Raw genomic sequence first — 27,077 nt, 5'->3', positions numbered from 1 at the left:
GACACTGCAGTCTTTTCCCTTACGGCACCAGGATGGAAGAGCTGTGAAATGGGCCGGTGGGGTCACTTGCTATCCCTGGTGGCTTTACGGGTGAGACAGGAGTTTTAGATTTCCAAGAGAGGCGTGATCGAGAAACTAATGACCGAATAAATTATTAAATATTTGAAGTAATCCTGGACATATGCCTGAATGCAAATCAGAGATATGAAAAAGGTTTACAATTTCATAAATGTGTTTTTCTATGCAGATTCATCCGAATCTTCTGAATCCTCTGAATCCTCCGAATCTTCTGAATCATCAGAATCTTCAGAATCTTCAGAATCTTCAGAATCTTCAGAATCTTCAGAACCTTCAGAATCCTCAGAATCATCCGAATCTTCTGAATCGTCGGAAACAAGCCTAGCTTCCAGGCCAAAAAACAAGCAAGTAAGGCCATAACTTGCATGATGGGGCGGCGTTATGACCAAGAAGAGCTTGCAAACACAAAACTGATGAATTGTAATATTGCAAAAGCTCTATGCTATTAAATTTGGCTGTGATTGCCTCATTCAAGGAGTCTTTGGTTGTTCTTTAAATATTAAAATAATTCAGAAATCATTGTAATAAAGTTGCCTGAGGAGAAGTCAAGTATTTTTTATTTTTTACATTTATGTTTGCTTTCACAAACACATGACAAAATCAACACATCACCTAAACAGACAAAGGAACGATAGGTTGAAGCGATTTGAATGTTAATATAGTTCAGTTCAGTAGTGCTGTCGCTTTAAGATTGAGCTCCGCTGCTGGTTTATTGAGTTCTGCACTCAGAGAAATGGCAAATGAGGGCTGTGTTTCATAAAATGGGAGCCCTATATTTCATTGGTTCTCAACTCTCAACTTGAGGATCCGACCTAATGATTTGCTGTGACACAAATCAAGGAAAAGAATGTCCACTTCTGAAAATTATCCAAAGAAATAGTTGAGCAGTTTAAAGCAATGATAGTAGAGTTTTTCCCCAAAAAACAGCAGGACTAACCTGACCATGCATGTTTTTGGATACCCACAGAGGCACGGGGATAACACTCAAATTCGACACAGGGAGGATACGGTAGCTGGAATTGAACCCTGGACCCCACACCATATAAGCTCTGCTGCTCAGTGTGTACCCAAACATACATGGTTGTTTAACTTTCAATCCATCCATTATATGCATCACTTATCCTCAGTAAGTGCTGGAGCCCATCCCAGCCATCCTCGGGCAGTGGGCAGGGGACACCCTGAACCGGTTGCCAGACAGTCGCGGGGCAGATTGTTTAATTAGGTATTCAAAAAAGATTAGTATACTTGTAAAAAGCTTAAATTTTAACATTTGGGGGCCCAATACCCATTCAAATGGGTTATCAACAAATAACTTTTCTCCGTCCTGCAATTAATTAAGATTTTTGATACTCATTTTGGTCTTTGTTTTTCTTAGATAATCTTTTCAAACAAGGTGCAAGCAGTTATTTTGTAATAATGTAAAAAAAATACTGACGTGTTTTTCTTTGGGGCAGGCAGCGCCGGGTAGAGATAAGTGCGCTGTGTGCACAGGTCCACACACCCTTACTGCTTACCCAATCAAATTGCTCTGTGTGCTGGGGTGGTGTTTCTTGCAGTTTAAAGTTGTACTGTGAGTTTTTTATAATTGTCTCAACAGAGAACTTAAATTGTTTGATGAAGTTTTGATGAACAGAATATAATTCACATTACATATTTAGAGCTTTTTAGACCATCAGAGAATGCCTTGCACTGGAACCCACCATTGTCCAGCTGTTTAATTCTGCATAGGGAAAAACAACAAAAAAGCTTCTTCACCTTTGTCCTCAATTTCTTTGTTGACCTGTTTATGGCAATACCATCCTGAGAATGCCCGATCTCGGAAGGCTGACGAGGGTCGGGCCTGGTAGTTACTTGTATGGGAGAGCACCTGTGAATAGGAGGTGCTATAGATATATCATTTGGCACACGCTCTGCTGCGACAAAACTGACTGTACCCTCCCTGGTACAGTCAGTGAAAATGATTTACCCTAAGGTAACCAAATAAGGTAAGGTAACCAAATGAGATGAATTATTGATAATCAATTGAATCTGAAAGGCTTTAGTTCGCTATCTTGTTAGAAAATACTGAAGGGCAAAAGAAGAGTTTAAGTCTTATTTGAAACGTTTTAAGCGCTGGCTGGATGTAAATGAAATTGCAGATGTGGGGAAAAAAAGCAAATGTCTTCCCAAGTGTTTTGGGTCCAACTGAGTATAGATTACTGAAAAGTCTTGTAAACCATGAATATGTGTGGAACTCATGTACTGACAGCTTACTCCCCAAGCCCATTCTGATAGCAGGGCGCTTCAGATTCTACCGCCATGTTAAGTACGTAGGAAAGCCGCTTGCCCACTATCATTGATTTGAAGAAATAAGCAAGTTCAAGCAAGTTTGCCCCAATTTTGTATGATGGTCTCTGGGATCGGTTTGTGGTTGGTCTCGCAGAGGAAGCGTACCACAGACACCTTTTAACTGAAAAGGATCTGACGTTCCAAGAAGCCTGTGATTTTGCTCTTAGACTAGAACTGGCCCACAAATACACCAAAGAGCTATCTGGACACCTGGAACGCCAGAAGGTTCACAAAGTCAATGTGAGCCTGCTGTATTCCACTGATTTCTAACAGTGGTCTTATATATGATCCTGGGTGTGTGAGAAGAATGTCAACCATCCATTTAGTTTAACAACCTTGATGTAGGTGTGGCTGGGATACCCAAGACCCAAGTGACTGTAGATTTATCAGTGTGAAATATCATTCCTGTGGAAAGAAAGGGTATGGACAGGGTGTGTAGAGGAGGAAAACGGAAAGGAAAAGCTTACAATATTTTGAAGGAAGAAGAAGAGAGCAATTTAGAAACTGCTGAACTATTCACTTTAAATACCGATGAAGAGAAAAAAGATGGAAACAATGTGGGAATGGGGTTAGCTGGAAAACCAGAAACTATGCAACTTGACACTGGAGCTTCAGTCACCATACTTCCTGAGAAGGTCTAAGGAAAAAGTCTGAAACAGTTCCCCTCTCCAGCCTTCTGCTGTCATCATCCATAAGGGACCGGATTCCTGTGTCAGAGGAAATACAGGTAGAAGTCAAGTATAAAAAATGAATGTATCGTTCATTGTGGTTAAGAGAGATAAAATTGAACAGGATAGAGATCTTCAATGTGAAAGGTGACAAGTCATCAAGTGCTCCTAAATTCCATCCTCTGCTCAAGAAAAGGATAGAATATGTGGGTACTATAACGTAAATCAATGTATTCAAAAGGAAGATTACCCACTACCAAATGCCTGGGACCTCCTTGCACCCTGGCTTGGGTTAAGGTGTTCAGTAAGCTCAACCTGTCATTTGCTTACCAACAGTTACTATTTGACACAGAGTCAGAACAGTATTGGGGCACTTACCAAGTAAAGTTGAAGCTAACAAGAAGTCCGGTTTTGGTGTCATCATTCTTTCAATTAACCAGCATATTACAACTGTATTTTCACAACAAAATTGATGTTTTTTAAATTTCACTCATTGAAGAGCTATTGTACCTCTCTGTGCTTCAGGTATAGCAAGAGAAACAAGACATGATCTGCTCCTATCAGAGGTGATGGATTTGACACTACTGGGCTGTCCATCACTTGTGAGCGACCCTGTCCTCCAGAACTGCATAAGGGTCATCCTGTGATGACTCACATGAAAGCTCTCGCCACAAGTTATTTGTGGTGGCCTGGGCTCGACCAGGATTTACAGGAGTGTATAAGTCAGTGTTCACCCTGTGAAGCAGTCCACAACATGCCTGCTGCTGCGCCCCTCGTTCCTTGTTCTTGGGCGGATGCGACATGGGAGCATATGCATGTACCTTCAGACATAAACAAACATCACTGCCGGTAGTCACAGATTTTCATTTCAAGTGGATGGAAGTTTCCCCCACTCAGCTAATGAAAGCCGACAAAACCATCGACCTACTGAGACACCTGTTTGCAGCCTATGGCCTCCCCAAAAAGCTTGTCTAGGACAACTGGCCTCCCTTCACCTCCGAACAGTTTGAGACATTCCTAAGGAACAACGGTGCGAAACACACACTAATGCTACCCTATCACCCGGCCATGTACAGAGCTGCTGAGAGAGCTGTGCAAGTCTTCAAAAAAGTGTGGAGGAAACAGGAGGTTCAGTCTGTGCCTACTTACCAGAGGCTTGCTTGATTCTTGTTCAGCTATAGAACCACCACAAACATAGTGACTGAACGGACACCAGCTGAATTGTTCTGAGACCTCAACCCCGCACCTGTTTGCTTGCTAAAACCAGACCTGTCAGGGACTTTGGTCAAGCATCAACTGCAGCAAAAGAAGGGCTATGACAGACGCACAGGGCTGGTCAGACTCTTTAGTGATGGAGAGAGGGTGAAAGTACGGGATTTTCGCCATCCAAAGAGCCAGTGGACTTATCATCGTGCAGCCCATGGGCCCATCAACATATACAGACGCTTCCTGACTTACGAACGAGTAAGCTTCCGGACGATCGTGCATAAGTTGAATTTGTTTGTAAGTTGCTTCAGTGGTATATTTTGTATGTTTAAGGTTTAAATAAATATGTTTAGGGCTTATATAAGTAACCTCTATTGTTTTGAACTCAGAAATAAACATTTCATAAAATAACATGCTCTATAAAAATAAATAAAGTGAGGTTTAACTTACTTTTGGGAGATGCGCTTCAAGAGGTCTCCCTTTGTAGTAAAAAGTGGCAGAAAACAAGCGTTCCGACCATTTTCTCAACCGCATCAAGCTTTCTTATTCCATTTTCGTTGCAAATGAAATAAATAGCTTCTTCTTTAGACCTTACACCAACCATATTGAATGGATGCCCAAGAGATTAAACAATATAAACATTAAAGTTCTTAGTGCGATAGAGATACAGTACATGTTGTTATGATTACACGCGAAACAGGAAGTAGAAGCCAGATCCCTTCTTGGGGGTGAATGCTGGGTGACCTCTCACAGCGCCACACGGAGGAAAGAAGCACTGCAGTCCTGTCCTCTCGTCGGAAAAGTGCACACAATACAAAAACCAACTTACAGCAATTTCCGGATATTTTTCGACATCCCGAAAAAAAGGTTCTCATCTACCGTTTTGCGTAAGTCGAATGGTCCTAAGTAGGGGAGTGTCTGTACTATGCAAGTAGGACAGCGCAAGGTTAGTGTTCATGTGGATCACTTGCTGCGGTCTAACACCCCCACAACAGCAATGACGAGGTCAGTATCAACCCAAATGACTTTTCTCTAGCAAGCTCTCGCTATATAGAGTCAGTCAATCCAGAATAACCTCATCCTCCACCATGGTGTCAGATAGAGAGACGCTATCGTGTACGTCAAAAAACCCACCTGAATGGCCTAACATTTAGTAAGAAGATAGAACAGAGACTGTCAAAATAAACTTGTCATGGACGGTGGTCCAAGATACTGACTACTGAATAATGGAGAAAAAAATCTAATAATTGGAGGGTAGTAGATTGCCTTATTTGGTATGTCATGTGTGAGTCACGTATAATGTTCGTTTCGGGTTGTCATACTCTTTTTGTAAAGTTGAAGAAGTCCCGGTTGGTGTCATCATTCTTTCAAATAGCCAAAGTATTACAAGTGTAATCAAATTTCTAGTGATTGCAGTTAAGGTTCATAATTTTCAGGGAACAATTGCCATTGTATTACTTTAATTTTCACAACAAAATTGGTTACCACACTGAATAAGGAATTATGATAAAATCTTACCCCAACAGAATATTTTGCTTATATTTAGTTTATTTTTCTAATTGTAGATACGTGAACTTGTTTAATTAGAGAAATTAGATAATTTAGACTAGAAGTAAGCAAACTAGTCTTTGTCTTGCCCTTACGTCGATTGTTAAGTTAAGATAAATAAAAGTTACTGTGTTTAAAATGGAATACACTGATAAAAACTGATGTAATTTATTTAAAAATAGTTGTACATATATACTTTATGTATATTTCACCTTTAAGTTAAAACATATAGTGAAATAATACTACCTCCAGATCTCCATTGTAGTCTCACACAGTGGCTGACAGACGGACGCATGTTCAATCTATCTCCATCCATGTTAAAGGATTAGTAAGGAAATGCTTATGTTTTTAAAAGTGTTAATTGATGTATAAACAACTATATATTCCAACAGTTCAGACAAATGTAACGTTCATGCAATTTTTCACCTTTCAGAGAAGAAAACTAAAGCTTTAGGTATACGTCCACTGTGGTCACGTGTTTTTTTTTTTTATGGTTTATCTCCCTGTCATAGCAGCTAAAATTACTTCCCCCCTAATTTTAAGTTATTCTTATTCATTTATTATAGGAGTAACAAAATACGATTTCTTAAAATAAGAAGAAACATACTTGAAATCTCCAAAGGTGACTTTATTCCAACATTTTTCAGTTTAAAAAACAACCAAAGATTCCTTAATTGAGGCTTTCAGAGCCAAAATTACAAGCGCAGAGCTTTTGCTACGTTACAATTCATCTTTCTCGTGTTAGCAGACTTTTCTTGGTTGTAGACAAACGCCCCCCCGTCATCTAAGTCAGCGCCTTGCTTCCATAGGTTCTTCTTCGCCTTCTTCTCCAGATGATTCAACCATTTGCTCAGTTTCCTCAGAAGATTCTCCCTCGGTTTCTTCCTCGCCTTCTTCCTCGGATTCTTCAGATTCTTCATGTGAATCTGCAAAGAAAACATGCTTTATGAAATCATAAACCTTTCTACGTATCAATCTAGAATATTTTCCCCGATTGACGGAACAAGATAAAGGACTTAAAAAAGAGAACATAGTATCTAGACTATACAGGTAAAAGAGAACATAATATACTTAAAAAGCAAAATTTGAACATGTACCTTCACCCATGGAGCGGCCTGACATGGCAACCAGGGCCAGCAGTAGCAAGACGATGTAGCCTCTCATCTTTTCTTTTGCTTCTCCTTATAAGGTCAAAGTGAGCTTGCTGTATTCCACCAAATTCAAGCGGTGGTCTTTTATAGCAAATCGGGGGTATGAAAAGAATCCTGACCATCGCCTTCAGTCTTGCACAAGACACTTTCTAAATGGGGGGGATTTCAAGACAAGTTTTGTGAGTTTTATGTCAACGACAGGGAGGTCATACTCATTTTACCTCAGGGTCCGCATTGTAGAAAAGCCAATCTCCTGTTTGCCGGCCGAGTTAACCCTTTAACGTTCCTGAAAAAAATCCCCTAAAATCCCAATCTAAGACATACCTAAAGTAAATTGACTGCTGTCCTTGAAACGTTTCCCGAATATGGACGTTATTTGTTCTTTTGAAAGGTAACAAACTGAAGGTTTGTCTTAAACTGAAAAAAATCACCTAATGCTACTAAGTACCGTAAATTCCGGACTATAAGCCGCTACTTTTTTCCCAAATGTTCAGCCCTGCGGCTTATTCAGTGAAGCGGCCAATTTATGGAATTTTTCTAACGGCCACCAGCGGTGCTGGAGTATAAAATGTAAGATTAAGACCAGTAGATTAAGTGCGCCAAGAAAGACTGCAACCTCTACGTTTAAGCATACATTGTAAAGTTAAGATACGTTCCGATAATGAGGAAGACGCTCTTGATGACAATAGTTATGAGGAGGATGTTGAGAATGATCTACCGTAAATTTTTGGTTTGAACAAATTTATTGACACTAATAACAGAAAACAAACATGACAATCTCAACAGCAATTAAGCACATTCACAATATTATATTCCAATAGGACGTTTTTAACAGCAAACACAATGTGAGGTTTGAACAACCCTTCTCGAAAATCTTATTAGCAATCAAGCATATTCACAATTTCATTATATAACATCTTTGTTAGTGTCAATAGATCCGTCCAGGCCAAAGTCGATTGTCCTCGGTCTTTTTTAACCAGTACATTTGATACATCGCAGCAAGCAGGGTTATCAAAGCAGAAATTTCTGGCTGTGAAGCAGATGCTGTTGGGCGCTGTTGGAAGTTTAGAGACCGCCATATAGACGAGATACAGCAGTGCTTTACTCGCGGTCGGAAATTCACACGTGGTTGGCCGCGCGCAAAACTTTTGAGCTGCTCAAAAGTTTGAGCACGTGTTAAACCGCGTGCCGCCCACGTGGTCAACACGAGGTAATGACGCGGAAATGACGCGGAACGACGTGCTCTGGCCGCGGCCAGGGTGTGGTTACACATGGGTAGGACGGGAAATTTCAGCGGGTAATCGTGGGTGGAGCATGGTAATAGCATGTTCTGCGCCTGTATCGCGGTGTTATTACGTGAAATTAGCGTGTTACGCGTGTGACAGTCAAACGCCTTTCTCCGCGTATATACAGCGCGATTTGCCGAGCACACGTCAGTTGTGCTGGAGACGTCAAGAGGGTGAACATGGATCCCCGTCAGCGTAGTGATCTCTTCTTAATCCATTTTTATTTCTTGACATTTCTTTTCAAGATAATAAAATAAAAATGATGCCATAGCTTGAAATCTTGATCTTCACTGGACTGTGTCTTGAGCGGTTATGATTTCTACAGCCCGGTGTTATCCGAGAAATGCATCCCTGTCAAGATTCGCATCCCCACTTTTACCTCGTTTTATCTCACTTTTGATGTGTTGCGTTGGAGTCGGATTTAGGGACAACACCGGCTCGGGAGCTTTTATACCCGTGGTCCACACGAGAAAATGACGCAGAAATGACGCGTTGAGGAAGCGGAACAGTCGCCGGCGTGTTTTGCGGGCATACCACCGATGAACAGTGGGTTGGCCAATTTTGCGCATTTTCCATCGCGGGCAACCACGGGCAAAAAAAAAACGCAAAATTTTAGCCGTGATTCAGCCGCAAATGTCTGTGTGACCGGCCCCTTAGCTGGAAAACAGACGACACAATAGCTATAATCCTTACCTGGTACCTTGTCAAATTTGATCACAATCTGAAAAACTAAACACTGTATTTCACACATTTCCAAGATGGCGGCGCGCGCGAGTGCAGCGGCTTCACGGGCTCCAGTTCGTCTTTTGTTTTTCAGTGTTCTTTTATTCCTCATATTGTCCCTTCGACTCCCTTCGCAGCGACAATAACATCCACAACATCCCGAGGGATATACAGAGACCACTGGATCACCCTGGGTGATCTGCCTGCCGACAACGACGGAGCAAAAGAAAAAGGCTGCCAGTCGGGCCTGGGCTAAGAAGGCGACCACACAGACCAGCGCTCCCAAGCATGTTCCTAACCAACGCCAGATCCATCGTCCTCAAAATGAGTGAATTTGAGCTGCAGATCACCACCAACAGTGTCCGAAATTGGAGTATTTTGGTCATCACGGAGTCTTGGCTTCCCCGACGCCGCAGTCCAACTAGCAGGACGCACGCTTCACCAGCCCGAACAAGACGGAGACTCCAATAAAAACAGGGGCCGGGGACTATGCGCCACAATAACAGCCGAATCATTGACACACACCGCTCACTCATATAGAGTTTCTAGCAGTATCGTGTAGACCCTTCTATCCACCGAGAGAGCTAACTGTGGTCATTGTGCATGCTGTTTACGCACCCCCGGATGCTAACGTTCCACTGGATGCTAATGTTAGCATAGCGCTAAATCTCCTGCCCGCTGCTATCAATAAACAGTAGCTTGCACACCCCGACGGAGCTTTTATCGTCGCCGGCGACTTTTATCTGGCATGTTTAAGGACTGTACTTCCCAAATCCATTCACTACGTGGACTGAGCAATTAGGGAAAAAAACACTGGACAGTGTGTACAGTAAGATCAAACATCTAGTTGGATGCGCCCATCTCTGTCTGTCCCTCACCCCCTCATACACCACCCCTCCGGAGGAAAACAAAACCTATACAACAAGGACAGCACAAACATCTTCTTTGTTCCTTTATCTCTTTGTTTTCCTTATTCTCACTGTAAAATGTGGACCTGGAGTGCCACGTCCAATTTCGTTGTCACAATATATCCCATGTTGTAACAATGACAATAAAGGTATAATCTATTCTATTCTATTCTATTCTATTTTTCTCATGGTAGGCCTAGGTGTTTCCAAAAGTGGTCATATGGAAAAGACCAGTTTACGGCACTAACATTTCTGCAACTGAGTATTTTACTTTGGTCAATTTTTGAGACATTTTGAAAGAATTTTTAAGTTTTGACTTCTCTTTCCGCATTTGTTGCACTATTTGGCATTCTTGCGCGTAATAATGGTGCCTAATAATGGTGCCTAAAAATGAATCATGAGTGATGTTACGCACATTTATTTTACGGTCTAATTTGAATATACTCCGTACATCCGCGTATTGTTCTTTTCAGAATTTAATATGCTAACCAATGTGTCAATCATCATTTGAATCGGTCACGACTGGCCCAAATTATTTGTCTGTTTCATCAATACATGCTCCCTGCGGGGTATGGACCGTGATAAAAAGCCTTCAATTGGCTAAGTGTGGTTTCAATCAAAAGGCCAGAAGCTAACATCAACCCGTACAGTTTAACTGTACGGGTCAGGTGTATCGACATTTCGTTCTGTGTGCATGGTTACAAAGAATGACAATAAAAGTAAATTCTATTCTTCTATTCTATTCTATTCTATTCTAACAGCCCTATTAATAACTTTACGAGTCTGTCAGAGACCAGAACAAGCACTCGGATCCAATCGCGTCAGTTTTATAATTTATTCGGACAGGGGTCGGTGGAGCAGGCTTGGGACATCGTCTCTTGGTGGCAGAAAGTCTCTTTGGACCAAATGGCAGCTCCGTGGTGAAACGCGTGACGAGTAACGTAGCAGGTAAGTCGGTGGCCGGGGCGGGAGAGTAGGTCGTAAACTTTTAACAGAAAAGGGTCAGGCAACGAGAAGCAGGCTTGGAATACACAAAGGGAACGTGGGTACCTTGAATGTTGGAGGCTCACTCATGGAAACGAGGAGTACACTCGAACGTCCATCTCTGGACGCTGACAGCTTAAGTAGAAAGCTTCCACCAATCAGGAAGCACGCCAGCTGATTACCTCAGGTGGCTCCAGTTAGGTAATCACGACAGAACCCCCCCCTCAAGGGACGGCTCCAGAAGTCCCCCAGGGAAAAAAAATTAATCCAAAACACGTCACATGGAAACACAGGTAATCCAAGGGAACAAAAAGTCATAGGCCAGTTACGAATAATCCCCAAAACACGTCACCGATAATCCAAAATAGAGAGTCCAGCGGTCGACCGACGAACCCCAGAGGACCCCTCAGAATTCTTCCGAATGGACAGACACCCCATCGTCTGCATCTGAAGGGGCGGTAGCGGGTGGGTCCACAGGCGGAGGAGTAGCAGCGCCAGACCCCCGAGGACGACCACGGCGCTGTGCTGGTTGGTCTGGATGTAGTCGATGGAACTCCGCCACAAGAGACCGGTCCAGGATCTGCCTGCTGGGAACCCATGATCTCTCCTCCGGACCATATCCCTCCCAGTCGACCAAGTACTGGAAGCCCGACCCCTGCGTCGGGAGCGAAGCAGGCGGCGCACTGTATAGATAGGCTCCCCGTCCAAGGAGCGTGGAGCCGGGGGAGGAGGTGGAATGGGTGCCAACGGGCTCTGGCTGACGGGCTTGATCCGGGAGACATGAAACGTGGGGTGCACTCTCATAGATCTTGGTAGACGGAGACGGACTGCTGAGGAGTTGATAATTTTAACAATAGGAAACGGGCCAAGATACCGAGGAGCCAGTTTCCTCGACTCAACCTTCAGTGGTAGATCAGCGGATGCAAGCCACACCTTCTGGCCCACCTGGTAATTTGGAGCAGGACTCCTCCGTCGATTAGCCCCGACTGAATGAGCCTTGCCTGCCCGAAGGAGAGTGGCCCGAGCACGAGCCCAGGTTCGCTGACAGCGGCGTGCGTCCGCCGTAGCTGACGGGCAGTTAACTTCCTCTTCTTGACTAGGGAACATAGGAGGTTGGTAGCCATATACGCACTGGAAAGAGGACATTCCCGTGGAGGAGCTAACCAAAGAATTGTGAGCATACTCCACCCATGCCGATTGCCGAGCCCAAGACAACGGTTCACTAGAGACCATACAGCGAAGTGCCGTTTCCAGATCTTGGTTCACTCGCTCAGACTGGCCGTTGGATTGGGGGTGGAACCCCGATGAGAGGCTGACTGAGGCACCCAACAGACGACAGAACTCCTTCCAAAACACGGACGAGAATTGGGGACCCCGGTCAGAAACAATGTCCAGAGGGATGCCATGGAGGCGGAACACGTGTTGCTGGACTATCAACGCAGTTTCCTTGGCGGAGGGGAGCTTCGGTAGTGCCACGAAATGGACCATCTTACTGAACCGGTCCACGATAGTAAGTACGGTCGTCATCCCCTCAGACACTGGCAACCCCGTCACAAAGTCCAGGGCGATGTGGGACCATGGCCGGCGGGGAACCGGTAGTGGATGTAACAGACCGGCCGGACGTTGGTGGGATGCTTTGTTCTGGGCGCACACTTGACAGGCGGAGACATATTCCCGAACGTCCTTGGCCATGGAAGGCCACCAGAAGCGTCGGGACAAAAAACTGTGGGTCCGAGCCGACCCCGGATGGCAAGAAAAGTGAGAATTGTGCCCCCATTGGAGGACCTCAGACCGTAAGGGTTCGGGGACGAATAGTCGACCCTCGGGACAGGAGCTGGGACCCGCCTGATCGGGTAATGCCTCTCTGACTCGGGACTCGATATCCCAGGAAACTGCCGCCACCATACGGGAGGCCGGAAGGACCGTCGCAGGACCCTGAGGTATCTCATTGGAACTCTGGAATTGCCGGGAGAGCGCGTCGGGCTTCACATTACGAGATCCGGGTCTGTAGGACAGAGTGAAGTTAAAGCGGGTGAAAAACAGAGCCCAACATGACTGGCGAGGGTTGAGCCGCTTGGTCGATCTAATATATTCTAAATTCTTGTGGTCAGTCCAAACTATGAACGGCACCGTTACCCCCTCCAACCAATGCCGCCATTCTTCCAGGGCTAGCTTGACGGCCAACAACTCACGATCCCCCACGTCGTAGTTGCGTTCGGCCGGGGACAACCGTCGGGAAATAAGGCGCACGGGTGCATGTTCTGGTCCTTGTCAGACCGCTGGGACAAGACGGCACCCACTCCCACATCTGAGGCGTCCACCTCCACTACCAGTTGGCGTGCGGGGTCAGGTACCTGGAGTATGGGGGCCGTAGAGAAATGATTCTTTAAACAGTTAAAAGCTGCATTTGCCTCGGGAGACCACCGGAATGGCTCTTTGGGGCTGGTGAGGAACGTGAGGGGAGCTGCCACCGAACTGTAGTTCCTGATGAACCTCCGGTAGAAGTTGGCAAAACCAAGGAATTGTTGGAGTTTTTTGCGAGACTCAGGGACAGGCCAAGAGGTGACAGCTGATACCTTGGCAGGATCCATCTGAAGGGTCCCCTCCGCCACGATGTAGCCCAGGAATGAAACCGTCTTGGCATGAAACTCGCACTTCTCCGCTTTAACAAATAAAGAGTTCTCTAGGAGACGACGGAGAACAAGCTGGACATGTTTTCGGTGTTCTTCGAGGGACTTCGAGAAAATTAAAATATCATCCAGATACACAAAAACAAAACGATTAAGCACATCTCGTAAAATGTCATTTATCAAAGATTGGAAAACGGCTGGAGCATTGGTTAACCCGAACGGCATTACCAGGTACTCGTAGTGACCGATGGGTGTGTTGAATGCTGTCTTCCACTCATCTCCCTCCCGGATACGGACTAAGTGGTAGGCGTTGCGCAGGTCAAGTTTAGTGAAGATTGTGGCCCCCTGTAGAAGTACAAATGCAGAGGCAAGCAGAGGCAAGGGATAGCGATTTTTAACAGTGATTTCATTAAGGCCCCGATAATCTATACAGGGCCGGAGTGACCCATCCTTTTTTCCTACAAAGAAGAACCCCGCCCCCGCTGGAGAAGAGGAGGGTCGAATAATACCAGCCGCCAAGGCATCGGAAATGTACTCCTCCATGGCCTTCCTCTCGGGAATGGACAGGGAGTAGAGGCGGCCCCGAGGAGGAACGGACCCTGGCAGAAGATCAATCGCGCAGTCATAAGGTCTATGAGGGGGCAGGGAAGAGGCCTTAGCTTTACTGAAGACCTCCCGTAGGTGGTGGTAACAGGCTGGGACCTTGGACAGATTAGGTGGGGCCCTCGTGGAAGCAGGGTGATCCGGGTAGGGAGTGGCTCGCAGGCAGGTTTGGTGACAGTCCATGCCCCATTCTAGTATCGACCCAGTGCGCCAGTCGAAATGGGGGTTGTGTTGCACCAACCAAGGATGACCCAGAACAAGGGGTTGGCTAGGGGAGTGAAGTAAATGGAATCTGATCTTCTCCCTGTGATTTCCAGACAACTGTAGTTCTATGGGTTCAGTTATTTGGGATACGGTGCCTAACAGGTGACCATCCAAAGCCCGAGCTGATACCGGATTAGGAAGGGTTTTAACAGGTATCCCCATCTTGTGTGCGAGTGACAGATCCAGGATATTGGCTTCGGCGCCAGAATCGATCAGGGCATGTAAGGGCTGAGATGAACCGGAAAGAATGAGATTTGCTCGGAGAACAGGTCTATCAGTCTTGGGGAACGAAACTAAAGCCGAGCTCAATCGGACGTCCCCTATGTCCGACGAGCGTTGGCTTTTAACGGGCAATTGACCACCCTATGTCCCTGGCCGCCGCAGTAAAAACATAGCCGTTCGGAACGCCTTCGCCGGCGCTCTTCAACGGAGAGAGAGGTGCGGTCCACCTCCATCATCTCATAAGGTGTGGTAGAAGTGGTTGGGGGGTTCGGTACCTTACTAACGTCTTGACTATGCCTGGTGATGAATTGGCTGGTATCTTCTCTCTCTCGGCGTCTTGCCTGGACCCTACGGTCGATCCGGGCGGTCAAATCGATAGCATCGTCAAGTGTTACCGGAGGAGCGTGGGATACCAATTCATCCTTGAGATAACCGGACAGACTGTGGAGGTAGGCGTCGACCAGCGCCTCTTCGTTCCAGTGACTCTGGGCTGCTAGTGTGCGAAAGTCGATGGCATAGTCGGCAATGGAACGTCTCCCTTGGCGGATGTTCATGATTGAACGAGCAGCGTCGACCGATGAGGAACCAGAATCAAATACTTTAATCATTTCCTGGCTTAGCAAACTAAAAGAGGTGCATGCTGTCGCCCCCCGTTCGTATTCAGCCGTTCCCCAAAGGCGGGCTCTTCCAGTCAAATGATTTATACATAAGCCACCTTCGTCTTTTCGTTCACAAAGGTGCGCGGCTGTAGATCAAAAATTAGTCGGCAATTTATGAGGAAGGGGCGGATCTGGGCGGGCTCTCCACTGAATTTCTCTGGCGAACCTACTCGTGGTTCAACAATGCCGGTTCCGGCCTGATCGGAAAGGGGCGGAGCCGGATTTTGTGGTCGGGCTGCCAGGGAAGTGTCGCACTGTCGCTCGAACAATTGTTGGTGATGTTGTACTTGCCGAACCAGTGTGGACACGTCATGGGCCATCTGTTGTACCGCGCCTTCGGTGTGCAGTAGGCGCTGTAGTACGGATTGCTGATCGGCATTTCCGCATTCTTCGGAGGTGGGAAAAAACGTCGCTGGATCCATTTTTTGGTTCGAGTGTTCTGTCAGAGACCAGAACAAGCACTCGGATCCAATCGCGTCAGTTTTATAATTTATTTGGACAAGGGTCGGTGGAGCAGGCTTGGGACGTCGTCTCTTGGTGGCAGAAAGTCTCTTTGGACGAAATGGCAGCTCCGTGGTGAAACGCGTGACGAGTAACGTAGCAGGTAAGTCGGTGGCCGGGGCGGGAGAGTAGGTCGTAAACTTTTAACAGAAAAGGGTCAGGCAACGAGAAGCAGGCTTGGAATACACAAAGGGAACGTGGGTACCTTGAATGTTGGAGGCTCACTCATGGAAACGAGGAGTACACTCGAACGTCCATCTCTGGACGCTGACAGCTTAAGTAGAAAGCTTCCACCAATCAGGAAGCACGCCAGCTGATTACCTCAGGTGGCTCCAGTTAGGTAATCACGACACGAGTCTGTGTATTTGTAAACATGAATTATGTGGCGAAACCAACGGATTGCAACGTCCAACAATGCATAAATGCTTTTGAGCGGATTTTTTTTAAGTGATTACAAGGGATTAAGGGATTACAGTGTGTTTTGGAATAAATATTTTACACAATTGGATTTACTGGACTCTCGTATATGTAACCAGACCAATTTTGTGAAGAATCACTTTATGAGCTGAATACCAGGGGACGTTATTTGTAAACTACTCCGCCATTATAGTTTTTGGGTATCATGTTTTATACTAATTGTGATATTTCTGTGATGAGTACATTTTAAAATGGTCAGCAAATCTTGAAAAGGACTTTAAACTTTCCAATGATATGTGGCCTTAAGTATTTCAGTGACTGGCGACATAGTGCAAACACTTATTTGCTTCTCAACAGTCCGATGGCCCACCGGGGGATTTTTATGCCAGTGGCTCATTATGGATCGGGGGCCATATAGTGGAAAATCCACTCCAACGGGTGCCAGACAAGTTTCCAAATCATTCTACGCGCCATGGATCTCCAGAAATTAATTTTTAAAGTAGGCGGTTTGAGTTTATATCCCCTCGAGCTGTGACGTCACCAGCTGGCAACAAGGACTTAAAACAATGAAACTTTGCGTTGAAAGTAGTAATCAGCGAATGCATAGCACTCATATCCGCTTGGAATAAGGGGAACTTTGCTTACATGTGTCACTGGGGGACTTCTGAATGTTTTGTCCAAGTTGTGTGATTTTATCATTAAAAGCTGTGTGGGGTATGTTTACCTGCCATCGTCTACAGTGTGCGTTCTTGTTTTGCCTTCGCCTACTTTTAGTTATGTGTGTATGTGTTTTTGATTATTCCTTTTGTGTATGTGTTTTTGATTATTCCTTTTGTGTTTTTCTCTGCAATTAATATAATATTGTCCAGATAGCTCCCTGTTAGCACGGGGATAAAAAGAGGGATGGAACTTCATTTTATTCTGATTTTGTTTAATTTATTTTCCTGCCCGTTCTTCTGACGATCGGTCACGGTTAACCTTATTTATCAGCCGAGTAGCCTGCCATGTTTCGGCTGGTTTAGCCCCTGTTAGCTCCCTGTGTGTTATTTTGGTAAGTCCCCCCCTTTATGGATGCTCACTATTAGGTGTACCGTTGCTGCACCCACCTGCGACACAATGCCTAGGCATTGTCTCCCAAAGGCTTTCAGTGTTTTTGGTCTAGTTTAGCCCCGTGAGCAGTCGGCTAGTTAACTTGCACGCCATGCTCATTGTTTTTTTCTCCCGGCTGGGTTTTGGGTTAGTTGCCATGGTCATTTTTTTGTTGTTGCCTTGTGGTTATCCTGACTGCTTATTGCAAGTTTTAGGTCAGCCAGCCTCCCATTTTTTTCCACCGATCGGTCCTGTTTCGTCCTTCATAACATCTGGCTAGCCTTCTGTGTCAATTTGGTGTATTTCCAGCTGTGTTTTTGTTTGTTTCTGTGGTACAGTATTTTGTTGTCTTTGGCTCCCGGTTATACTGGCTTCCTACTGCATGCTTTTGGCCGTCCAGAAGCCCGTTCTTCTGACGATCGGTCACGGTTAACCTTATTTACCAGCCGAGTAGCCTGCCATGTTTCGGCTGGTTTAGCCCCTGTTAGCTCTCTGTGTGTTATTTTGGTAAGTCCCCCCCTTTATGGATGCTCACTATTAGATGTACCGTTGCTGCACCCACCTGCGACACAATGCCTAGGCATTGTCCACAAAAACGAAAACACTCGAAACTTTTTCAATTAATTTACATGTAAACCAATATGGTGACTGGCTTGCTAGAGTGCCATTGAGCCACCATGGCTGGCAGAGTGAGAAAAATGCGCAGCAGTTGGCCTGTATTTTGAAAGTTATGAATTATGTCCGTTATTTGGAAGAAAGGAGTCGCCAATTATTTTTTTATGTATGGTAGTAATACAGAGAATCTTCACCCTCCCCAAGTCAAAGGTGAAGTGTCCCCCACGCTGCCCCTCCCCTACGCCTTTTCCCGTCTCATTTTCAGTGCCTCCGCACACTTTCGCAGCAAGCAGGGGTATCAAAGCTGAAACGAAGGGGTGCCCATTTGACAAAAGGCAAAGTCATATGTTGTTAGATAATACAAAACTGATTTTCGGCGCACATTTATTGTATTTACTTTTTTTTGTGGGGGGGGGGATCTTGTGCCGCTCCCCACGTGTCATGGTAAAAATGCCGCACCTGTGACAAAAACACCACTGGATTGGAGGAGTGAAGTATCGCCCGAGAACAATAGTATTGAGTAGATCCACGCGGACTGTCGATAATATCGACATTTGAATCGATCTGCTCACCCCCATTGTTAACACAAACTTATTGGAGAAAATATGCTACTTTCAACTTCTTAAGGATTACCTAAACAACGTACCCCGCCTTCAAATAAACTATAATGGAAAGGAATTCAATCGTTGCTTTTTTTTTTTTTTTTAACAAATACACAGGTGACATATACAACACAAGACTACATATTAGTGAAGGAAAATAAACATATTGTGGACAAAAAAAGATTACACCCTTGAATGTTAATTTAAATCTCCAGTCCTACAGCTAAGGCACACTTCTTATGCTATTAATGAACTCGTCAGTGCGATTGGCTTTTCTACCAGGCAGCCTTTAAGGTAAAATGAGTTTGTATACCAGTGAACCTGTACGTTCTTGCCGTACAAAGTACATTTATCATGCATTTTAAGACGTGTACGACGTACAATAACATTTTTACGGAAAAACTTTTATGTGTACCATCCGGATTACACCGACTATCATGAAACGCCAAATCAATCAAGTCAAACGAGTTCGCCGCAGTAGCCTCTATCTCGGTATCGTTTTTTTCGTTGCAAAGGAAGCGAGCGGTTTGATGCTCCTGTGCGCATGCATCTGCCGCCTGGGATTTTCCCATCATGCATCATTCCGATCAACCATGAACAAAGCGAAAGCAGATGCCTCTGGTTTCTATGATTTAAATACGCATTTTGATACTAAGAGCCACGCCAAAAACGTAAAAGTCTGGAAAACATATCTATCAATGGATGTTCATTTTGCTCCTAAAAAAGAACCGGAAGACTCCTCAACAGCTGCAGAAGTGAAATGAAATGAAATGATCTGCATTTATATAGCGCTTTTCAAGTCAATGACTCCCCAAAGCGCTTTACAATGTGCTACACATTTCCCAATAGCGGCCTTGCAGCCATCTAAGGCGCTAACCTGCTTATTGGGGGTATTAGGGGTTCAGCGTCTTACCCAAGGACACTTCGACATGTAACACGGGCTAGCCGGGATTCGAACTGGGATCCCTTGATCCCAAGACGAGCGCTCTACCTCCTGCGCTACTGCCGCCCCTAAAAGTGATGTTTTGCCATTTCATCGCAGAGCACAACATACCTCCAACAGTTGCCGATCACTTCACAAGTCTTATGAAAAACATGTTTCCCAGTCACAAGGCTGCAAAAGTTTGTATTTTCTGTCCCTGTTAAGTAGTCTGAATGAAATTGAAAATACAAGCATTAATGGTTGATATTTTGGTTTAGTTTACAAAATAGAAATACCAACTAATTTTTTCCTCCAAATTATATCTTTATCTACAAATTTAAGTTTAAAGTGTTATTAATGGATATTTTAGTTACGCTGGTAACCATTGTTTCAGATTTTTTATTTGAAATAATTATTTGTAATTTGAGCTTAGTAAAAAAATAGTGTTCATGTCAGCAAAGAAGGCAACAGTGGCATACAATAGAGAACACTGTAGTAATTAAGCAACACTTGTAGTTTCATCATTTCTTAAGAATATGTACAGAAAGATACAGCAAAACACATGTAAAATATAACATGTTAAACTACATGATTAAACACGTTTGGAAAAAAAATATGGTGTAAGATTATTTTGTATTTTGTAAGGGAAAATACGACAGTTTGTAAGAGCATGGAGCCGTGGAGGTTGACAGGTATGAGTTTGACCTCCCTGCTATTGACATAAAACTTACAAAACTTACAAAGTCGAAACGAGAATAAAGAATATTGATACACTAAAGCAACATTTTTTTTAAAAGGAGACAAAAAGGAAGTAATCAATCGTAAACAAAAGAAGCTAAGTGAGTTAGGTCAAAGCAATGATAGTGCTAGCTTACTCATTGAAGACAGGCACACTTTTAGCACCTTTTCCTACCTGGCCTGCTGCTGCATCCTGTCTGCCAGGCAAAAGAGAGGGCAAAATCTTTGACAGAGGTTAACCGGAAGCTCAGTGCGGTGGAAACTTTTTGTTTTTCAACAACAGAAAAAGCCAATCTCAGGTGACATTTGTGTGGTAAAATGTTCCGCTACTCAGCCAATTTACATAAACATATAAAAAACGTTCACCCTACTGCAGACCTGGGCACTCTGCCTGGTTTTTGAGGTTTCTCTGCTAAAATACAGGTGATTCCAGGCTCTTAAAGGTATGAAAGTTATCGTTGACATGTTGGCAATGTTATATTTGATTTTTTGTTACATTCCTGATTTTTTTATTTGATTCAGTTCATTTTTATTCTGAAATAGTTGTAATAGGAATAGTTTCATTTTTTTATTCTGTCCATGTTTGAATTTAGTTATTTAATCAATATTGAAACATTTTTAGTACCTACAATTTTTGTGATGCTTAAATATTGTAAATATTGTATATACAAATTGAATTCAATCATTCAATGGTCATGACAATTCCAAGCAATCAGTATCGGTATTGGATGGGTAGCGATCAATACTACCATGCATTCACTGGAATTGGATCTATACTAAAATTGCCAGTATCTTTCAGTCCTAAAAATCAGTCCCTCGACATTTTCAAATGCCTGCTCGTCTTTTTATTCATGTTTCTCACATTTTATTATATAATTTTTTGGATATTTAAATATGACACAGACTGATTGCAAGCATTTTCCAGTTGTATTCATTATTTTGATCATCATATTATTTATTTAGGTGCATTGAATGCACCAAATCCATATATTTGAATTAAGTATTTACTTCCTGTTGTATTCTCTTGAAGGTTATACTTTTCCAACATTGTTCTAAGTGGTGTTTTTTTTTACCGTCAACGAGGAAGCCTTGACTCATCCCTAATCTTACAATCACGGTTCAAGGATCCTTTGAACACCCGGTCCTTGGGGCACCACTTCCTGTGGTAAGTCTTGGGCAAGTACAGCCTGGCGGCATCCATACTTCTTCGGGAGAAAGATATTTGTCACTAATTTGAGAGTTATAATGTGTGTTCTGACAAATTGATAATTTGGGGGTTACAATTCTTGAAGCAAAAATGAAACAGATTTTGATAGACAAATGTTTTATTGTATTGTCTTTTGCACATAAATAATGTATCATTTCTGCCATCATTTGAATTTCATGCATAAGAAAAATTTATATCAAAATGACAAAACAACACTATTCCAGATGTGTGTGCATGTATCTCAAGGTAATTCCTGAGTTACATGTAATTTATTGAAAATATCAAATAATGTTGTATATTATTAAGCAAAAAATGATTTAATATTTTGAAAAAATATTATTTTAGAGTTTGTGGTCAATTGGAAGATCGTTTTTATTTTGAAATCCTGACATTTTATTTACATTTTAAAAAAGGAATTTATTTTGAATGTAAAATGTTATCTCAAAAGATTTGTACAAAAAATTGAAGAGCTATTTTTGTGGACAAAAATGTATTTTGTTTAAAATCATATCATCTGCAAAATCCGGTATGATCTAGTATTACCGAAAGCCTTTCGTGAGAAACTATTATAAATGGTCTGCATTTATACAGTGCTTTTCAAGTCAATGAAGACTTTACTCTGTCTGAATAATCCTTATCAACACCGGAATGGCGGCTGGGCGATTAACTAACTACTTACCTACTTTTTGTTCCACGGACAGACTGAGGAGATAATTTCTTCCTCATGCCATGAGGCTCTTTAACTCCGCACGGGGGAGTAAAAGACCACATTAAACCCCACCCCACATTTGCATATTACCCACTTTTTTAAACAGTGTGTATTTTCTGTGGCACTATTTAAATACTCTTTATCAAGGTATTTAGGTATTTTTGTATTCTATATCTTTTATTTAGTTATTATTATTATTATTATTTTTAAACTTTTTATTTCTCACACCAATTTTGACAGAGGTTTGATTCCACCATCTTACATCAACACAAAATATATATACTTGACACACTCATACTGTAAATAACAGAAGGAACAACAAAGAAGAAAAAATACTATTAATAGAAAAGAAGAATAAATGTTCATACAATACATCCATAAAAAAAGAATATATATATATATATATATATATATATATATATATATATATATATATATATATATATATATATATATATATATATATATATATATAATAAATAAAAATATACACCAAAAAAAAAATACATAATAAATAGGGGGAGGTGTTTAGACATCAAGTAAAATTTGTGTGATAGGCTTCCATCTTTTCTCGAATTGGTCAAGTTTCAGTTGAAGTCTTGCAGTGATTTTTTCCATAATGTACATTTGCTTTAATTTGTCTCTCCATTGTTTTATGTCAGGAGGTTGTGGTTTCAGCCAGGACACTGTGATCATTTTCTTTGCTACCAGAAGCATTACCCTTAGTATATATTTCTGTTAACCAGATAGTAATTCTTCTGGCAAAATTCCTATTACGTAAGCCTTTGGTTCCAACCGCAACTCCCAGCCAGTAATTAATTTTATTTCTCTCTGGATACTTCTCCAAAAATTTAATATTACAGGGCAATTCCAGAAAATATGCGTAAAGTCTCCGACCCCCCCACAGTTACGCCAACATAGATTTGAGGTATTTTTATATTTTGAAGTGATGGGTGTATAGAAGAATCGCATTTTTACTTTCCATTCAAACTCCCTCCAAGTCGGGCTGTTGGTTATTTTGTGTCCCTCTTTCAATGTTTTTTCCCATTCGTTGTCTTTTATCGCTACATTAGTTTCTCGTTCCCATTTTTCCTTAACTGCCATGTCCTCATTATTGAGATCCATTCTCAGGGCTTTATATAGTTTTGATATAACCCCCTTTATTGATTGTCCTTTTGTATATGATATTAATAATTCCTCTACCTTAGTTGGCTCCTTACATATTTTCCCCCATTCCTCGTGTTTCTGGAGGTAATGCCTTAGTTGCAAATATTTGTAAAAATCATTTCTGGGTAGGTCAAATTCTTGTTGGAGTTGTTCAAATGATTTAATTGCCTGTGCTTCCAATACTTGGGTAATCAACATCAGTCCTTTTTGGGCCCATTTTTGAAACCCTACCTCCATAACCCCAGGTTTAAAGTCTGGGATTTTCGCTATTTTGGTAGCCCTATTCACAGATCTTGATATTTTTAATTTTTTTTGTATTGTTGACCAAGTTTTAATAGTTCCCTTAATCCATTCATTCTGGATTTTTTATTTCTTCCACCTCGTGACTGATATGTATGGTAACGATTCCACAGGCATATTTGGACAAGATCGCTGCTCCATGTCCACCCATATCGTATCTTTGTCTGTAGTAATCCACAAGATGAGTGCTTTACTTTGAGCTGCCCAATAGTAATATTTAATATTGGGTAGGTCTAGGCCCCCTTTTTCTTTAGGAGCTAACAGGGTTTTGTATTTTATTCTAGGTTTCTTGTTTTGCCAAAGGAATTTTGTTATCAATTTATTTTACATTTTAAATGTGGATGCCGGGATCAGAATTGGAAGGTATTGAAACAGAAATAATAGTCTTGGTAATATGTTCATTCTAATTGTTTCTATCCTTCCGATAAGACTTAAGGGCAAAATTTCCCATTTTTCCAAATCTTTCCTTATTTCTTTTATCAACATTCCATAATTTGCATCAAACAGCTGTGTGGAATGTGGTGTAATGGTCACCCCCAAATATTTAAACCCTTTATTTGTCCATTTAAAATCAAATCTTTCAATCACATCTGTTGGACATTTTCCTGATATCATCATTGCTATTGATTTGCTCTCATTATTTGAATAGCCAGCTACTTCTCCATATATTTTAAGGCTCTCCAACAGTGGTGGTATTGATAACGAAGGTTCCTTCAGCATTACCAACAGGTCGTCTGCAAACAATGATATTTTATGTTCTGTTCCTCCTTCATCAAATATCCCCCTTATTTGCTCATTTTGTCTAATTGATTCTGCGAGTGGTTCTATGCTTATTGCAAACAAGAGTGGGCTTAAACAATCCCCTTGCCGGACTCCTCTTTTGATATCAAAGAAATCTGAACAGTGACCATTTACTCTAAGACGAGATTTAGGATTTTTATAGATTATTTTCACCCGTTCAACAAATATTTGAGGGAAGCCAAAAGCTATAAGTGATTGATGTAAGAAGCTCCATTTCACCCCATCGAAAGCTTTTCGTGCATCCAAGCTCAGTAACATCGAGGGTTGGGTCTTAGATTTTGTGCTCATAATTATGTTTAGTATCCTCCTAATATTGTTTGCACCCTGCCTTCCCGGAATAAACCCTGTTTGATCAGTTCTAATTCATTTCGCTATAAATTTCTGCATTCTTTTTGCCAGTATGCTTGTAAGAATTTTTAGATCATTACAAAGTAAACTAACTGGTCTATAGCTTTCACACAATATTGGGTCTTTTCCTTCTTTGTGCAAGACTGTTATGATGGCTTCCGACCATGATTTGGGGGGATCTCCTTTTGTTAGAGCATAGTTAAATACTTTATGCAGTACTGGTGTTAATTCTTACTTAAAGCTTTTGTAGAACACCCCCGGGAATCCATCCGTTCCTGGTGATTTATTTATTTTTAAGTTATTTATTGTATCTTGTATTTCCTGTTTTGTAATGGGGCGAATAATTTCTAATGTATCCCCCCCTGTTAGTGTTGGTAAATGTAGTTTTCCTAAAAAGTTTTGTGCCGTGTAGTTATCTAAGTCATTTTCTGAGTCCTTGTACAATTCTTTATAATAATCTGCAAATGCTTCTGCTATACCTTTGGGTTTTACTAAACATTGTTTAGAGATTTGATGTTTTATTTGTGATATAATTCTATCTGTTTGGGCCTTTTTAAGTTGGAAGGCTAGCAGTCGACTGGCTCTATTGCCCATTTCATAGTATCTCTGGTTCACAAAGCGCAGAGCCCCTTCTGCTTTATTTGTCAAAAGTTCATCTAATTTGCTTCTGGTTGTTTTTAATACCTGTAATCTGGATTCATTTGGTGTTTTTTTATGTTCTTCTTCTAGTTCCTTAATCTTATCCTCCAATTCCTTCTGATTCTTTAAGCGTGTTCGTTTCAGTCGGGACGATATTTCAATTACCGTATTTTCCGCACTATAAGGCGCACCAGGTTATAGGGCGCATCCCGAAAAAATTGTTTTTGGTCCTATTTTTGACATATATAAGACGCACCGGATTATAAGGCGCTACAATGGGAACGTGGACAAAACAGTCAGATAGTTCAGTCCAACTTATTACCCCCTTAACATTCCGAAAGCTTGCAAAGACGCAAATACGTGTCGAGAACACGTGCGAATGCGGTGTCCGTAAGATGTCACTCAAATGCATCGTTCCATCATTCGGAAGGTTAAAGTCTTGGGATTCAAGAAATGATAACCATTCCTTCGTATCTATTTTCTTTTTCGCTCGCAACTTTACTGTGCATATGACAATAAACACTTGGAATTGAGTTTAATTTAAAAATAGACACTCCATTCCATTTATTATCTGCACCGCTTATTACAGAAACATCGAGTTCAGTCTGAAACAAGACAATATAAAACCGGGAATAGCTCACCGAAGTCGTTGTGTTCATAATAATGTGCAGGCAATGTCCTCTTATATCCGTGAGGGTAGTAAATCCAGGAGAATACAATATTTACAAATACAGAATAGAAAAAAATGCTTTCTCTATGCCATCGGCCACATGCTATACGCATTCATCTTTTTCGTCCAATTGCAGGCTTTGTTTCGCTGTTTAGGCCAATGGCAGCCTGTACATTATAAAAAGGATCCGCCTCTTGACCTCCGAATAACTTTAGCCAATAGTGATCGATTCAACTGATGATTGACACATCTTTTTCGGCCAATTGCAGGCTTTGTTTGCCGTTTGAGCCAATGGCAGTCGGTAAATGATAAAAAGGATCCGCCTCTTGACCTCCGAATAACTTTAGCCAATAGTGATCGATTCAACTGATGATTGACACATTGGTTAGCCAATGAAACGCCGGTAAATAAATCCCACCATCCACCGCGTACTACTTGGCGTTCGGGGGGAAATCGAGTCGGCGGCTGCAAGTTAGTTGGAAAACTTAATGTTGATCCATAAATAAGGCGCATTGTATTATAAGACGCATGGTCAGCTTTTGAAAAAAATAAAGGCTTTTAGGTGCGCCTTATAGTGTGGAAAATACGGTAATTTCCCCCTTATTACAGCTTTCCCTCCTTCCCATAATATTGATGGAGAAACCTCATTGTTGTCATTGATTTGGAAATATTCTTTTATACACCGTTTTATTTCCTGTACTACGTTTTTATCTGAGAGGAGAGATACATTCATCCTCCAATACCTAAAATGGGGTTCATTGTCTAAACTTAGTTTCAAAGTAATTGGAGAATGGTCACTTATAGTAATATTCTCTATACCACACTCTACTACTGTATGCATATGTTGTCTTGAAATGTAAAAGTAATCAATTCTCGAATAGCTGCCATGCGGGTTTGAATAGAAAGTATAGTCTTTAGTTTGGGGATTCTTCTCTCTCCATGGATCTATCAATCCCAATTCTTTAGTTATGTTATTCAACATCCTCGACCTCTTTGTATTTGTTCCATGTACTGAAGGATACTTGTCCACTTTGCAATTCTGTACAGTGTTAAAGTCACCTCCTATAAGTAACATTCCCTTCGCACAGTTGGTT

The 27,077-nt window shown here is 42.2% G+C and overlaps 1 long non-coding RNA gene across 1 annotated transcript; it reads right to left on the bottom strand.

The window, feature by feature from the left end:
• Positions 1 to 6,435: 6,435 nt before the first annotated feature.
• LOC148353575 (uncharacterized) lies at positions 6,436 to 9,816 on the bottom strand. The gene is made up of 2 exons (XR_015852491.1): positions 6,926 to 9,816; positions 6,436 to 6,754 (listed from the first exon to the last, which is right to left on the bottom strand). It is a non-coding gene; the product is annotated as an uncharacterized LOC148353575 (long non-coding RNA).
• Positions 9,817 to 27,077: the final 17,261 nt, after the last annotated feature.

This window comes from Urocampus carinirostris, chromosome 13 (assembly GCF_059441175.1).
Source record: "Urocampus carinirostris isolate Australia breed hairy pipefish chromosome 13, RoL_Ucar_1.0, whole genome shotgun sequence".
Taxonomy (NCBI): Eukaryota; Metazoa; Chordata; class Actinopteri; order Syngnathiformes; family Syngnathidae; genus Urocampus; species Urocampus carinirostris.
The sequence above is the reverse complement of the archived record's forward strand: the minus strand, read 5'-3'. Positions and strand labels throughout refer to the sequence as shown.